The sequence below is a fragment of the Bos indicus x Bos taurus genome, chromosome 16, assembly GCF_003369695.1.
Source record: "Bos indicus x Bos taurus breed Angus x Brahman F1 hybrid chromosome 16, Bos_hybrid_MaternalHap_v2.0, whole genome shotgun sequence".
NCBI classification, from domain to species: Eukaryota; Metazoa; Chordata; class Mammalia; order Artiodactyla; family Bovidae; genus Bos; species Bos indicus x Bos taurus.
The window spans coordinates 499,435-516,545 of NC_040091.1; the positions used below are offsets into that span (position 1 = coordinate 499,435).

The 17,111-nt window shown below is 39.4% G+C and overlaps 1 long non-coding RNA gene across 1 annotated transcript in view; it reads right to left on the minus strand.

Annotated features, from left to right (window-relative positions):
* The window catches only part of LOC113906267, a 35,099-nt gene extending 18,006 nt beyond the window's left edge, over window positions 1-17,093 (minus strand). Inside the window, exons 1-2 of the long non-coding RNA XR_003514826.1 lie at window positions 17,004-17,093; window positions 16,822-16,931 (exon numbers count right to left, since the gene is read on the minus strand). This is a non-coding gene — a long non-coding RNA (uncharacterized LOC113906267). The remainder of the gene's footprint in view (window positions 1-16,821; window positions 16,932-17,003) is intronic.
* Window positions 17,094-17,111: the final 18 nt, after the last annotated feature.

The window sequence follows — 17,111 nt, forward strand, 5'->3', positions numbered from 1 at the left end:
TGAACCCTCCCTTTTCTCCCCCAGGTCACTGCTATCTCCTCCCTCCCCGTTCTGTTCTCTGCTTAAGTCTATGAATCTCTCTGGGTGTTCTGGGATGTGGAGGACACTTAGGGAACTGGTTACTGGCTAGATTGGTCTCTCCCCTTTTGACTTCCCCTATTCTCCTCCTGGACACCTTTATCTCCCTCCTCTCTCTTCTCTTCTCTATGTAACTCTGTGAACCTCTCTGGGTGTTCCAGACTGTGGAGAGCACATAGGGAATTGATTACTGGCTAGATTTCTCTCTCCTCTTTTGATTCCCCCTCTTCTCCTGGTCACCTCTATCTCTCGCCTCCCTTTTCTCTTCTAATGTAACTCTGTGAACCTCTCTGGGTGTCCCTCACTATGGAGAATCTTTTCACCATTAACCTAGATGATTTATCATCTGTGCTGTACGGATGGAGAAGTATTGAGGCTACTGTAAGAATAAGACTGAAAGCCAGAGGCAGGAGGATTAAATCCAAAACTTGAGAACACCAGAAAACCCCTGACTCCAGGGAACATTAATTGACAAGTGCTTATCCAAAAACCTCCATACCTACACTGAAACCAAGCTACAACGATTTCAGAGTAAGCCATACAATACCAGAGTAAGACATACCATGCTGTTTCTTCAGCAATGCAGGAACACAGCCCTGAGCATTAAAATACAGGCTGCCCAAAGTCACATCAAGCCCATAGATACCCCAAAATTCACTAATGAACACTTCATTGCACTCCAGAGAGAACAGATCCAGCTCTACCCACAAGAACACAGAGGCAAGCATCCCTAACCAGGAACACTTGAAAAACCACTACTCCAACCCCACCCATAGGGAGCAACCTCCACAATAAAGAGGAACCACAAACTCCCAGCCTATAGAAAGGTGACTCCAAACACTGCCATATAACAAAATGAAAAGGCAGAGAAATATTCAGCAGGTAAAGGAGCATGATAAATGCCCATCAAGCCAAACAAAAGAGGAGGAGATAGGGAGTTTACCTGAAAAAGAATTCAGAATAATGATAGTAAAGATGATCCATAATCTTGAAAACAAAATGCAATTACAGATAAATAGATTAGAGACAAAAATTGAGAAGATGCAAAAAATGTTTAACAAGGACCTAGAAGAAATAAAAAAGAGTCAATCAATAATGAATAATGCAATGAGATCAAAAGCACTCTGGAGGGAACCAACAGTAGAATAACTGAGGCAGAAGATAGGATAAGTGCGGTAGAAGATAGAATGGTGGAAATAAATGAAGCAGAGAGGAAAAAAGAAAAAAGAATTAAAATAAATGAGGATAACCTGGGACAATGTTAAACGCCCCAACATTTGAATCATAGGAGTCCCAGAAGAAGAAGACAAAAAGAAAGGCATGAGAAAATACTTCAGGAGATAATAGTTGAAAACTTTCCTAAAATGGGGAAGTAAATAGCTACCCAAATCCAAGAAACCCAGAGAGTCCCAAACAAGATAAACCCAAGGCAAAACACCCCAAGACACATATTAATGAAGATCAAACACAAAGAGCAAATATTAAAAGCAGCAAGGCAAAGGCAATAAATAACACACAAGAGGATTCTCATAAGGATAACAGCTGATCTTTCAATAGAAACTCTTCAGGCCAGTAGGGAATGGCAGAACATACTTTAAGTGATGAAACAGAAAAACCTACAACCAGATACTATACCCAGCAAGGATCTCATTCAAATATGAAGGAGAAATTAAAAGTCTTACAGACAAGCAAGAGCTGAGAGAATTCAGCACCACCAAACCAGCCCTTCAACAAATGCTAAAGGATCTTCTCTAGACAGAAAACAGAGAAAAGGTTTATAAACTCGAAACAAAGACAACAAAGTAAATGGCAACGGGGGTCATACTTATCAATAATTACCTTAAATGTAAATGGGCTGAATGCCAAAACTAAAAGACAAAGACAGGCTGAATGGATACAAAAACAAAACCCCTATATATGCTGTCTACAAGAGACCCACCTCAAAACAAGGGACACAGACAGACTCAAAGTGAAGGGCTGGAAAAAGATATTTCATGCAAATGGAGAACAAAAGAAAACAGGAGAAGAAATGCTCATATCAGGTAAAATAGACTTTGAAATAAAGGCTGTGAAAAGAGACATAAAGGACACTACATAATGATCAAAGGATCAATCCAAGAAGAAGATATAACAATTATAAATATATACGTACCCAACATAGGAGCACCGCAATATGTAAGGCAAATGCTAACAAGTATGAAAGAAGAGATTAACAGCAACACAAAAATAGTGGGAGACTTTAATACCCAACCAGATAATTAGCAAGGAAACACAAACTTTAAATGATACAATGGACCAGTTGGACCTAATTGATATCTATAGGTATTTCACCCCAAAACAATGAATTTCACTTTTTCTCAATTGCACACGGAACATTCTCCAGGATAGAGCACATCCTCGGCCATAAATCTGCCTTGGTAAATTTAGAAAACATGAAATCATTTCAAGAATCTTTTCTGATCACAATGCAGTAAGATTAGTTGTCAATTACAGGAAAAATAGTATTAAAAATACAAACATATGAAGGCTAAACAACATGCTACTTAATAACCAACAAATCACAGAGGAAATCAAAAAGATATCAAAATATGCATAGAAACAAATGAAAATGAAAACACGACAACCCAAAACCAATGGGATTCAGTAAAAGCAGTGTTCAGGGGAAGGTTAATAGCAATACAAGCTTACTTCAAGACACAAGAGAAAAATCAAATAAATAATCTAACTTTACACCTAAAGCAACTAGAAAAAGAAGAAATAAAGAACCACAGGGTTAGTAGAAGAAAATAAATCATACAAATTAGGGCAGAAATAAATGAAAGAGAAATAAAGGAGACTATAGAAAAATCAACAGAACTAAAAGCTGGTTCTTTGACAAGATAAATAAAAGGGACAAACCATTAGACTCATCAAGAAAAAAAAAGGGAGAAGAATCAAATCAACAAAATTAGAATTAAAATGGAGAAATCACAACAGAGAACATAGAAATACAAAGGATCATAGACTACTCTTGGCAACTATAGGACAAAATAATGGACAACTTGGAAGAAATGGACAATTTCTTAGAAAATTATAACCTTCTAAAACTGAACCAGGAAGAAACAGAAAATCTTAACAGACCTATCACAAACACAGAAATTGAAACTGTAATAAAAAAAATCTTCCAACAACAAAAAAAAAGCCCAGGACCAGATGGCTTCACAGGTGAATTCTACCAAAAACTTACAGAAGAGTTAACACCTACCCTACTCAAACTTTTCCAGAAAACGGCAGAGGAAGGTAAACTGCCAAACTCATTCTATAAGGCCACCATCACCCTAACACCAAAATCAGACAAAGATGCTACAAAAAAAGAAAACTACAGGCCAGTATCACTGATGAACATAGATGCAAAAATTCTCAACAAAATTCTAGCAAACAGAATCCAGCAACATATTAAAAAGATCATACATCATGACCAAGTGGACTTTATCCCAGGGTTGCAAGGATTCTTCAATATTCACAAATCAATCAATGTGATATATCACATTAACAAATTGAAAGATAAAAAGGATAATATTATCTCAATAGATACAGAGAAAGCCTTTGACGAAATTCAACATCAATTTATGATTAAAAAAAAAACCTCCAGAAAGCAAGCATAAAAGGAACATAAATCAACAGAAAAAAAAGCCAAATATGACAAACCCAAAGCAAACATTATCCTCAATGGTGAAAAACTGAAAGCATTTCCCATAAAGTCCGGAACAAGACAAGGGTGCCCACTCTCACCACTACTATTCAACATAGTTTTGGAAATTTTACACCACAGCAATCAGAGAAGAAAAAGAAATAAAAGGAATCCAGATTGGAAAAGGAGAAGTAAAACTCTCACTGTTTGCAGATGACATGATCCTCTAGAGAAAACACCAATACATCACCAGAAAATCACTAGAGTTAATCAATGAATATAGTAAAGTTGCAGGATATAAAATTAACGCTCAGAAATCCCTTGCATTCCTATACACAAACAATGAGAAAACAGAAAGAGAAAGTAAGGAAACAATTCCATTCACCATTGCAATGAAAAGAGAATAAATCTACCTAATGAAAGAAAACACATATATATAGAAAACTATAAAACAATGATGAAAGAAATCAAAGATGACACAAATAGAACAGTCAATACAGTGAAAATGAATATACTACCAAAGCAATCTAGAGACTCAATGCAATCCCTATCAAGCTACCAACGGTATTTTTCAGAGAACTAGAACAAATAATCTCACAATTTGTATGGAAATACAAAAAACCTCAAATAGCCAAAGCAATCTTGAGAAAGAAGAATGGAACTGGAGAAATCAACTCACCTGGCTTCAGACTATACTACAAAGCTACAGTCATCAAGACAATATGCTACTCGCACAAAGACAGAAATATAGATCAATGGAACAAAATAGAAAGCCCAGAGATAAATGCATACACCTATGGATACCTTATCTTTGACAAAAGAGGCAAGAATATACAATGGAGAAAAGACAATCTCTTTAACAAGTGGTGCTGGGAAAACTGGTCAATCACTTGTAAAACAATGAAACTAGAACACTTTCTATCACCATACACAAAAATAAACTCGAAATGGATTAAGGATCTAAACGTAAGACCAGAAACTACAAAACTCCTAGAGGAAAACATAGGCAAAACACTCTCTGACATAAATCACAGCAGGATCCTCTATGACCCACCTCCCAGAGTAATGGAAATAAAAACAAAAATAAACAAATGGGACCTAATTAAACTTAAAAGCTTTTGCACAACGAAGGAAACTATAAGCAAGGTGAAAAGACAGCCTTGAGAATGGGAGAAAATAATAGCAAATAAAGCAACTGACAAAAAATTAATTTCAAAAATATACAAGCAGCTCATGCAGCTCAGTACCAGAGAAAAAAATTACCCAATCAAAAAATGGGCCAAAGAACTAAACAGACATTCCTCCAAAGAAGACATACAGATAGGTATTAATCACACGAAAAGATTTTCAACATCACTCATTATCAGAGAAATGCAAATCAAAAACCACAATGGGGTACCATCTCACAACGGTCAGAATGGTTGCTATCCAAAAGTCTACAAACAATAAATGCTGGAGAGGGTGCAGAGAAAAGGGAACCCTCTTACACTGTTGGTAGGAATGCAAATTAGTACAGCCACTATGGAGAACAGTGTGGAGATTCCTAAAAACAGGAAATAGAACTGCCATACAACCCATTAATCCCACTGCTGGGCATACACACTGAAGAAACCAAAACTGAAAGAGACACGTGTACACCAATGTTCATCGCAGCACTGTTTACAATAGCTAGGACATGGAAGCAACCTAAATGTCCATCAGCAGATGAATGGATAAGAAAGCTGTGGTACATACACACAATGGAATATTCAGTTCAGTTCAGTTTGGCCACTCAGTCTTAAGACTTAAGAGCCACTCAGTCTAAGACTTAAGAGCGGCTCAAGCTCTTAAGACTTTTGGCTTCAGTTTAGTTCAGTCACTCAGTCGTGTCCGACTCTTTGTGACCCCATGAATCGCAGCATGCCAGGCCTCCCTGTCCATCACCATCTCCCAGAGTTCACTCAAATTCACGTCCATCAAGTCAGTGATGCCATCCAGCCATCTCATCCTCTGTCGTCCCCTTCTCCTCCTGCCCCCAATCCCTCCCAGCATCAGAGTCTTTTCCAATGAGTCAACTCTTCACATGAGGTGGCCAAAGTACTGGAGTTTCAGCTTTAACATCATCCCTTCCAAAGAACATCCAGGACTGATCTCCTTTAGAATGGACTGGTTGGATCTCCTTGCAGTCCAAGGGACTCTCAAGAGTCTTCTCCAACACCACAGTTCAAAAGCATCAATATTACTCAGCTATTAAAAAGAATTCATTTGAATCATTTCTAAGGAGGTGGATGAAACTGGAGCCTATTATACAGAGTGAAATAAGTCAGAAAGAAAAACACCAACACAGTATACTAGCACATATACATGGAATTTAGAAAGATGGTAACGATGACCCTGTATGTGAGACAGCAAAAGAGACACAGATGTAAACAACAGACTTTTGGACACTGTGGGAGAAGGCGAGGGTGGGATGATTTGAGAAAATAGCATTGAAACATGTATATTACCATATGTGAAACAGATTGCCAGTCCAAGTTCGATGCATGAAACAGGGTGCTCAGGGATGATGCAATGGGATGACCCTGAGGGTAGTGAGGTGGGAGGGGGGTTCAGAGTGGGGGACACACGTACACCCATGGCTGACTCACGTCAATGTATGGCAAAAAGCACTACAATATTGTGAAGTAATTAGCCCCCAATTAAAATAAATTAATTTTTTTTAATGTCTGACACTTGCAGCCTATTTCCTCCATTTGGAGACCCCTGGCCTTCCTGCCTGTTACCCTCTCACTACCACACAACACAACTCAACAGGAGCCAGTGTGCTAATCGCTACTAGAAAGGAGCTGCCCCACGCAGCTCGAGAGGAGGCCCCATCACAACTCTAAAGGAGTTCCAAGTAACCTGTCGCACCTTGAGAGGAACCCCAAGTCCCCCACCACAACTCGACAGGAGCCCTATGCTGTCACAGGGAAGGAGACCCCGGCGACAAACAGAGGAGCTCCTTGCCAAAACTGGAGAGGATTTCCCTGCCAAAAGTATGGAGGAGCCACCAGCACATTGCGCCTAGAGAGGAGCCACTCTACCGCAAATAGAGAGGAGGCCCATGAAGTAACTCGAGATGAGCCTGTCACAACTAGAGCGGAGCAACCCTGTGAAAACTAGTGACGAGCCCCCAATGCCACAAGTAGAGAGAACAGCCTCCCCACAGAGAACCCCCAGAGGAGGCACCGCCACTACTAGCTAGGAGCCCCGAGTCCCCTTCTGAACTTGAGAGGAGGCCTATGCCACAACTCAAGAGAAGCCCATGGCCACAATGAGAGAGGAGCCCCACCAGTCCAACCTGGAGAGTGTCCCACCATCACAGCTGGAGAGGAGAACCCGACATCGCACCTGAGATGAATTTCTCACAGGAGGTGCGAGCAGCTTCTCTCTTTCAGAAAACTCAAGAATGAGACCTGGAAGTGATCAATCAGAAGCAAAGCAAAGCCACCACAAGGTTTGTCAGTAACTTACAATGTAAAATCTAAGTAGTATTCTGAGGCAGAAAAGAGGCTTTAGAAAGCAAGTTCTGACTTCCTGGTTCACAGCATGATTCGGAAGAATGTGAAAACACAACCTGGGCACTCGGATCCTCCTGTGAGATTACTGGTTTTAAACAGAGAGTTCTGTGAACAGAGAATACTCTAAGTCTACCTAGCCTGCTTAAGTGAAAATGTACCCTGAGATGACCCTCTAATAAGGAGTTACAGACAGCTTGCTTTCATTTCCAAAACGAACAGGATTTGGCTAACAAAGATGTGGAACTGAATAACACACAAGGAAGGAACGTTTTTCCAAGTAACTTTCAGTCTAAAGTCAACCGGGCTTCAGATGCAGAAAATAGAGCTTTAATCCAAAGCTGGGGTTCAAGGATCACACACAGCATGTTTCTGAAGAACATAAAGACACAAAAGGGCTGAGTGGATCCTTCTGGGAGAACCATTGTTTGAGCAGACAGTAAACTATAACATTTTTAGGTGTACTTGACCTCTTAGAAGAACCCCTGCCAAGGCATGACAAGCAGCTTCTTTCTTTCAGAAAGCTCAAGAATTAGACTAGGAACCTGTCAATCTGAATAAAATGAAGGAGATGGCAGTGTTTTTCCAGGAAATGGGTCAAAACCCAACTTGTTTGCTGATTTGCAATGTTACAGCTTGAGCCAAAAGCTCAGTTTGCTATGTCCCCACACAGCATGAGTCTCGGATTCTTCTCTAGGTGTACTGGTTTGAGCAGAGTTCTGTGACTTGCTAGTTCTCTAACTATAACCTGCATACGTGAAAATGTCATCGGAGATGGACCTCCTAACAAGGATTTGCAAGCAGCTTGGTTGTTTTGAAAAACTCCACGATTAGACTAAGGCAGTTGTTGAAGAGAATAAAACAAAAGCAAGCAAGGCATCTCGAGGTTGCTTTCCATCTCAAATTAACTCGTTCTCTGAGCCAGAATGTATGCCTTTGACCAGAGCTCAGCCTCAAGGTTCACATGGAGCATGGTTCCAAAGATTTCAAACACACCCAGGGCCCACAGGATCCTTCTGTGAGAACACTGATGTGGGCGGGGAGGTCTGTGACTAGTTAGTTCCTTAGCTATAATAATGTGGTTAGGTGCAAATGTTCTGAGATGACCTCCAAACCAGGATGTTCATGCAGCTTGTTTGTTTCAGAAAAGTCAAGGTTTAGACTAGGAAGTTGTTGATATGATTAAAACAAAAGTTGACCGAAGCATTTTTCAAGTAACTGACCCAAGGCCTAAGAAAAGACCCAAAGAAAAGCCCTAAGCAAGAGCTTGGTTTTCCAGGTTGACACACAGCATGATTCTGGAGACTGCAAAGACACAGACAGGGCACACAATTCTGTGGAAACCGTGTTTCAAGCAGGGAGTTCTGGGTCTCTTTAGTGCTCTGAACGATAACTCACCAGGCTGGGTGAAAATAGACTCAGAGATGACCCTGGAGCAAAGAGTTGCAAGCAGCTTGCCTGTTTCAGACAACTCAGGGATCAGACTAAGGAAGCTGTTGAATGGATTCACCCAAAGCAACCAAAGTGTTATTCGGGTTACTTTCAGTGGAAAACGACCTCCTTTTCCAAGGCAGATAATACAGCTTGAACCCAAAGCTCGGGTTTCAAGATTCACACACAGCATGATGTGCTTGCTGTGTCTGAACCTCGTAAAATGTCACAACTTATGGATGCCACTGAACTGAATAAAACAATACTTAAGGAATTTGTTGACTGCAATAAAAGAAAAGCACCATTGTGTTTTGGAGGTCAATTTCAGTCTAAAATGGACTAGTTTTCCGAGGCAGGAAATAGAGCTTTCACCAAATGCTCAGTTTCAACATTCACACACAGCACGTGCCTTCCTAAGGTAAAGACACAAACAGGCCCATTAGATCCTTCTCTGGAAACATGCTTTGGGTTGGGAGTTCTGTGACTAGTTAGCACTCTAACTATAGGAAACCTGGACAGATGAAAATGTACTCTGACATGACCTAATGAGGAGTTGCAAGCATCTTTTTCAGTTCTGAAAAGTTGAGGATTAGAGTAGGAAGTTGTCAATTTCCACAAAGCCAAAGTGAGCAGCAAATCGTGTTGCAAGAGGCTAGTTGCCTGAGGCAGGAAATACAGCTTGAACCAAAAACTTGGTTTTCAAGGTTCAGCAGGCACATCATGTTTCCAAATCAGAATGTAAAGACACAAACAGGGCACACTGGATCTTCCTGGGAGAGCGCTGCTTTGAGCCGAGAGTTCTGTGCATAGTTACTTCTGTCACTACTGCTAAGCTGCTGAGGTACACATGTGCTCTGAGATGAATTCCTCATGGGAGGTGCAAGCAGCTTCTCTCTTTCAGAAAACTCAAGAATCAGATCTGGAAGTGATCAATCAGAAACAAAGCAAAGCCACCAAAGGGTTTGTTGATAACTTACACTGTAAAATCTAAGTAGTTTTCTGAGGCAGAGAAGAGGCTTTAGCCAGCAAGCTCTGATTTCCCAGTTCACAGTGTGATTTGGAAGAATGTAAAGACACAACCTGAGCACTCGGATCCTCCTGTGAGAACACTCGTTTTGAACAGAGAGTTCTGGACCAGAGACTACTCTAAGTCTACCTAGCCTGCTTAGGTGAAAATGTACTCTGAGATAACCCTCTAACAAGGAATTGCAAGCAGCTTTCTTTGGTTTCCAAAACCAACAGGATTTGACTAAGGAAGTTGTGGAACTGAATAACACACAAGCAAGCAAAGTTTTCTAAGTAACTTTCAGTCTAAAATATACTAGGTTTCAGATGCAGATAGTTCAGCTTTAAGGAAAATGTCAGTTTTCAAGGTTGACACACAGCATGTTTCTGACCAGTGTAAATGCACCAACAGGGCATACTGGATCCTTCTCTGAGAACACAGGTTTGACCAGAGTTCTGGACTAGTTTGTACTCCAACAGTAACTAACCTGGTTAGGTAAAAATGTACTCTGAGATGATCTCCTAACAAGGAGTTTGCATGCAGCCTGTTTCTTTAAAAAAAAACTCAAGGGTTAGACTATGGAAGTTGTTGAACCTAATAAAATAAAAGCAACTGAAGTGTTTTTCATGTAACTTTCAGTCTAAAACTACCAAGTTTTCAGAGGCAGAAAATACAGCTTTTGTCAAGAGACTCAGAGTTTCAAGTTCACACACCACATGTTCCTCATTAGCTTAGAGACATACACAGTACATGCTGGACACTTCTGTGAGAACACTGGTTTGAGCAGAGAATTCTGTGACTAGTTAGTACTATACCTATAGCCAACGTGGTTATTTGGAACTGTACTCTGAGAAACCTCCTAACAAGGAGTTTCACAATTCATATGGAAACATGAAAGACCCCGAATAGCTAAAGCAGTCTTGAGAAAAAAGAACAGAGCTGAAGGAATCAACCTTCCTGACCAGATTATACTACAAAGCTACAGTCATCAAGGAAGTATGGTACTGGCACAAAAACAGAAATATAGGCCAATGGAACAAGATAGAAAACCCAGAAATAAACCCATGCGCCTATGGGTACCATATTTTTGACAAAGGAGGAAGAATATACAATGGGGCAAATATAGCCTCTTCAATAAGTGGTGCTGGGAAAACTGGACAGCTACACGTAAAAGAATGAAATTAGAACATTCCCTAACACCATACACAAAGATAAGCTCAAAATGGATTAAATATCTAAATGTAAGATCAGAAACTATAAAACTCTTCAAGGAAAACATAGGCAGAACACTGAATTACATAAATAAAAGCAATATCCTCTATGACCCACCTCCTAGAATAATGGAAATAAAAAAAAAAAAAAAACATGTGGGACCTAATTAAACGTGAAAGCTTTTGCACAGCAAAGGAAACTACAAACAAGGTGAAAAGACAACCCTCAGAATGGGAGAAATTAGTATCAAATGAAACAACTAACAAAAGATTAATTTCCAAAATAAACAAGCAGTTCATACAAGTCAATACCAGAAAAACGAACAACCCAATAAAAAAAAGGGGGTGAAGACCTAAACAGACATTTCTCCAAAGAAGACATACAGATGGCTAACAAACACACGAAAAGATGCTCAACATCACTCATTATTAGAGAAATGCAAAAATCAAAACTACAATGAGATACCATCTCACAGCAATCAGAATGGCCATCATAAAAAAAATCTACAAACAATAAGTGCAGGAGAGGCTGTGGAGAAAAAGGAACCCTCTTGCATTGCTGGTGGGAATGTAAATTGATACAGCCACTATGGAAGATGGCATGGAGAGTCCTTAAAAAACTGGGAATAAAACCCTGAGGAAACCAAAATTGAAAAAGACATATGTACTCCAATGTTTATTGAGGCACTATTTACAACAGCTAGAACATGGAAGCAATCTAGATGTCCATTGGCAGGTGAATGGATAAAGAAGCTGTGATATGTATACACAACGCAATATTATTCAGCTATAAAAAGAAATGCATCTGAGTCAGTTCTAATGAGATGGATGAACCTAGAGCCTATTACACAGAGTGAAGTCAGAAAGAGAAAGATAAATATAGTATGCTGCTGCTGCTGCTAAATCACTTCAGTCGTGTCCGACTCTGTGCGACCCCAGAGACGGCAGCCCACCAGGCTGTGCCATCCCTGGGATTCTCCAGGCAAGAACACTGGAGTGGGTTGCCATTTCCTTCTAATGTAAATATATGGAATCTAGAAAGATGCTACCGATGAATTTATTTGCAGGGCAGCAATGGAGAAACAGACTAGAGAACAGACTTATGGACATGGGGAGGGGGAGGAGAGGCTGAGACGTATGACAAGAGCAACATGGGAACTTACATTACCATATGTAAAATAGATAGCCAATGGGGATTTAATGACTCAGTGAACTGATGACTCTGACAGGGGCTCAAACAGGGGCTCTGAATCAACCTGGTGGAGTGGGATGGGGAGGGAGATAGGAGGCAGGCTCAAGAGGGAGAGGACATATGTATACCTATGGCTGATTTATGTTGAGGTTTGACAGAAAACAACAAAATTCTGTAAAGCAATTATCCTTCAATTACAAAATAAATAAATTTTAAAAAGTATAAGATATTTTTGTCCTTCAGTCATAATGTTGTGTCTGACTCTTTGTGACCCTTTGGACTGCAGCACACAAGGCTTCCCTGTCCTTCACTATCTCCCAGAATTTCCTCAAACTCATGTACATTGAGTTGGTGATGCTATCCATCCATCTCCTCCTCTGCTACCACCCGTCTCCTCCTGCACTCAATCTTTCCCAGTATCAGAGTCTTTTCCAATGAGTATGCTCTTCAATTAGGTCACCAAAGTATTGGAGCATCAGCTTCAGCAACAGTCTTTCCAATGAATGCTCAGGGTTGATTTCCTTTAGGATTGACTAGTTTGATATCCTTGCAGTCCAAGGGACTCTCAAGAGTCTTGTCCAGTAACACAATTCAAAAGCATCAATTCTTTGGTGCTCAGCCTTCTTCATGGTCCAACTCTCACATCTATCTGTACATGACTTCTGGAAAAACCATAGCTTTGACTATACAGACCTTTGTGGGCAAAGTGATGTTTCTGCTTTTTAACACACTGCTCAGGGTTGTCATAGCTTTCCTTCCAAGGAGCAAGCGTCTTTTAATTTCATGGCTACAGTCACCATCCACAGTGATTTTGAAGCCCAAGAAAATAAAATCTGTCACTGCTTCCTAAAAGAATAAGATACCTTGAAATAAATTTAACCAAGGAATGAAATACCTCAAACTATAAATTACTAATGAAGGAATTTGAAAGTTATAGAAAGAAATGGAAAGATATCCTGTGTTCTTGGATTGGAAGAAATAATATTGTTAAAATGTCCATACAACCCAAAGCAATCTAGAGATTTAATGCAACCCCTATCAAAATATCCATAACATGTTTCACAGAACTAGAACAAATAATCCTAAAATTTATTGAAACCGCAAAAGATCCCAAAGAGCAAAAGCAATATTGAGAAAACAAGAACAAATGTGGAGGTATCACACGCCCAATTCAGATCATACTATAAAGCTACAGTAATAAAAACAGCACAGTACTGGCATAAAAACAAACCCATATGTCAAGGGAACAGAATAAATAAATGTAATTCCAGAAATAAACTTGCAGACTTATGGTCAATTAATCTACAACAAAGGAGGCAGGAATATACAATGAAAAAAAGCTAGAATATGTACACTATTCAGTAAATAGTGCCAGAGAACTGGACAGCTACAGGTAAAACAATGGAATTAGAATATTTCATCACATCATATACAAAAATAAACTCAAAATGGATTAAAGACTTAAATGTAAGACTAGAAACCATAAAGCTCCTACAAGAGAACATAGGTAGAACACTCTGACATAAATTGCAGCAATATTTTTTGGATCTGTCTTCTAAGTCAAAAAGAAATAAAAGCAAAAATAAACAAATGGGACCTAATTAAACTTAAAAGCTTTTGCACAGCACAGGAAATCATTGACCAAACAAAAAGACAGCCTTTATTTATGACTAATAAAGGATTAACATCAAAAAATATAAACATCTCATACAACTTAATATCAAAAAAACAAATAGCCCAATTTAAAAGTGAGCAGAAGACCTGACTAGACATTTTCCCAAAGAAAAAATACAGATGACCAACAAGCACATGAAAAAATGCTCAGCACTAGTAATTATCAGAGAAATACAAATGAAAACCATGAGATATCACCTCACACCATCAAAAAGTCCAAATATAAATTAATATGTATATATGTGCATACACACACAATAGAATAGTATTTGACCATAAAGAAAAGAAATTCTGCAATTTTCAGTAATGTGGATGGACCCAGGGAGTTTTACACCCAGTGAAATAAGTTACACTGAGAAAGACTAATACTGTATATTATCACTCATATATGGAATCTAAAAACTAAAACAAATAAATGTAGTAACAAAACAGACTCACAGATATAGAGAAAAAACCAGTGGGGAGAGGGAAGGAGGAGCAGCGAGATAGGGGTATGAGATTAAGAGATACAAGGTACTTACACATAAAATAAAGAAGCAACAAGGATATATTGTATGGCACAGGGAAACATAGCCATTACTTTTTAAATGGATTATAACATATAAAAATATTGAATTACTATGTTGTACACCTGTAACTAATATAATATTGTGAATTAACTAAACTTCAACAAAACATAAAGAAAAACTGACAAGAACAATAAGTCTGAGTTAAAATAATTAAGGGACTTGGAAGATTTTATTAAATGGAGATGCATTTCCAACGGCTGAGTGGAAAGACTCAATAGTATATAGATATCAATTTATCCCCAAATTAAGTCTATAAGTTGAAGGAAATTTTAATTTAAAAAATTCAATAAAAATTTTTGGAACTTGAAAAAATAACATCTCTTTTAGTAACTTTTACAACTTATCTTACTAGAAAAAAATGTGTATCTTCAAATATGGACTCTGACAGTGCCATTAATTTAAAATTGCTGCATTTTAGTAAAAGCCATCTCATCCTCTGTCATTCCCTTCTCCTCCTGCCCCCAATTCCTCCCAGCATCAGGGTCTTTTCCAATGAGTCAACTCTTCACATGAGGTGGCCAAAGTATTGGAGTTTCAGCTTCAGCATCAGTCCTTCCAATGAACACCCAGGACTGATCTCCTTTAGAATGGACTGGTTGGGTCTCCTTGCAGTCCAAGGGACTCTCAAGAGTCTTCTCCAACACCACAGTTCAAAAGCATCAATTTTTCGGTGCTCAGCTTTCTTCACAGTCCAACTGTCACATCCATACATCCACTGGAAAAACCATAGCCTTGACTAGACGAAACTTTGTTGGCAAAGTAATGTCTCTGCTTTTCAATATGCTATCTAGGTTGGTCATAACTTTCCTTCCAAGGAGTAAGTGTCTTTTAATTTCATGGCTGCAGTCACCATCTGCAGTGATTTTGGAGCCCAAAAAAATACAGTCTGACACTGTTTCCACTGTTTCCCCATCTATTTCCCATGAAGTGATGGGACCAGATGCCATGATCTTCGTTTTCTAAATGTTGAGCTTTAAGCCAACTTTTTCACTCTCCTCTTTCACTTTCATCAAGAGGCTTTTTAGTTCCTCTTCACTTTCTGCCATAAGGGTGGTGTCATCTGCATATGTGAAGTTAGTGATATTTCTCTCGGCAATCTGGATTCCAGCTTGTGCTTCTTCCAGCCCAGCGTTTCTCATGATATTTCTCATGAAACTCCAATACTTTGGCCACCTCATGTGAAGAGTTGACTCATTGGAAAAAACCCTGATGTTGGGAAGGATTGGGGGCAGGAGGAGAAGGGGATGACAGAGGATGAGATGGCTGGATGGCATCACCGACTCGATGGACACGAGTTTGGGTTAACTCCAGGAGTTGGTGATGGACAGGGAGGCCTGGCATGCTGTGATTCATGGGGTCGCAAAGAGTCGAACACAACTGAGCGACTGAACTGAACTGAGTAAAAGGTGAAATAAAAGATCTACATGTGTTCTGTTCCACTGATGTGACCAAAGGAACTCAAGAAGAGCTTTGCTTAAGATCTTCATATTCTTTTTTTAGTCTTTATTGAATTTGTTATAATATTGCTTCCATTTATTTATTTATTTATTTTGGTATGTGGCATCCTAGGTCCCTGACCAGGGATCCAAATCAACATCCCCTGCAAATTTACTACTGTTGTGAAATGAGAAGGTTTGGAGATTTACCAGCTGCATTTTGACTACGAATATAAATTACATGGAAAATTATTTTAAAAATAAAACAAATTTCTTTTAGTTCAGTCTGTTAGACCCTTGTTCATGTTATTACTTTAGATAAATTAAGTTTGACTATTTCATGACTACAATTATATTTAATTTCTAACACAATTCCTGATTCAACCTTATTAGCACAATCTCTAGTGTTACACAATGTTAGTAAAAGGCCCGTGGTTTGTGCCTAACAAATGTCTATGTTTATGTTTAATTAGATTAAAAACATAAGTTGGATCCTAAACATGTTAGGATGGCACTGTTTGGTGGGTCCTGGTTGGGTTCCTGGTCCCTAAGTACCATGCTTCTCAAGGCAGGGATTAGCACCTTTTGGTAGCTGCAAAGAAGTTAGAAGGACAAAGAACCTCATTTAGGACCCACAATAACTTATTCCTACTGGATACTAGACCAGGATCCTGCTCCGTCACAGTTCTATAACCTTAGTTCCGTGAAGTTTTTCTCACTCAAAACAAAGGAGACACCATTCTTTCCTCATCAACCCTACTAGTATTTATCTTGGTGGTGGTGGTGGTTTAGTCGCTAAGTCGTGTCCGACTCTTGAGACCCCATGGACAGTAGCCTACCAGACTTCTCTGTCCATGGCATTTTCCAGGCAGGGGTACTGGAGTGCGTTGCCATTTCCTTCTCCAATTTATCTTGGAGGATGGTGTAAATCAATAAACTTTTAAGAAACCTTCCCCCAAATTTCAGAATTCAGAAATGTATAGCTTTAGTATAAGAAATTAGAGTGAAGGCTTACCCATGTTAGACTATGCCTTTGTGGCCTGAGAGATGAGCACGAGAATGACAAACGCGCTTTGGGTGTACTGAAGGGAACCTGGCGGATGGACAGAGACAATAGCAGAAAAACTGGGGAGACAAGAAGGTAAACTCAGTTCTAATCGACGGGGTTGTGGGTTTCGGTCTGAGACACAAAATTACCTTATAAGACGTCTGACAAAACCAACACGGCCCATAAAGACACACTCCCAACCACTTAGGAACCCAGACGCAGGGTTATCTGCAGGCGCCAGATGATGACGTACTCCC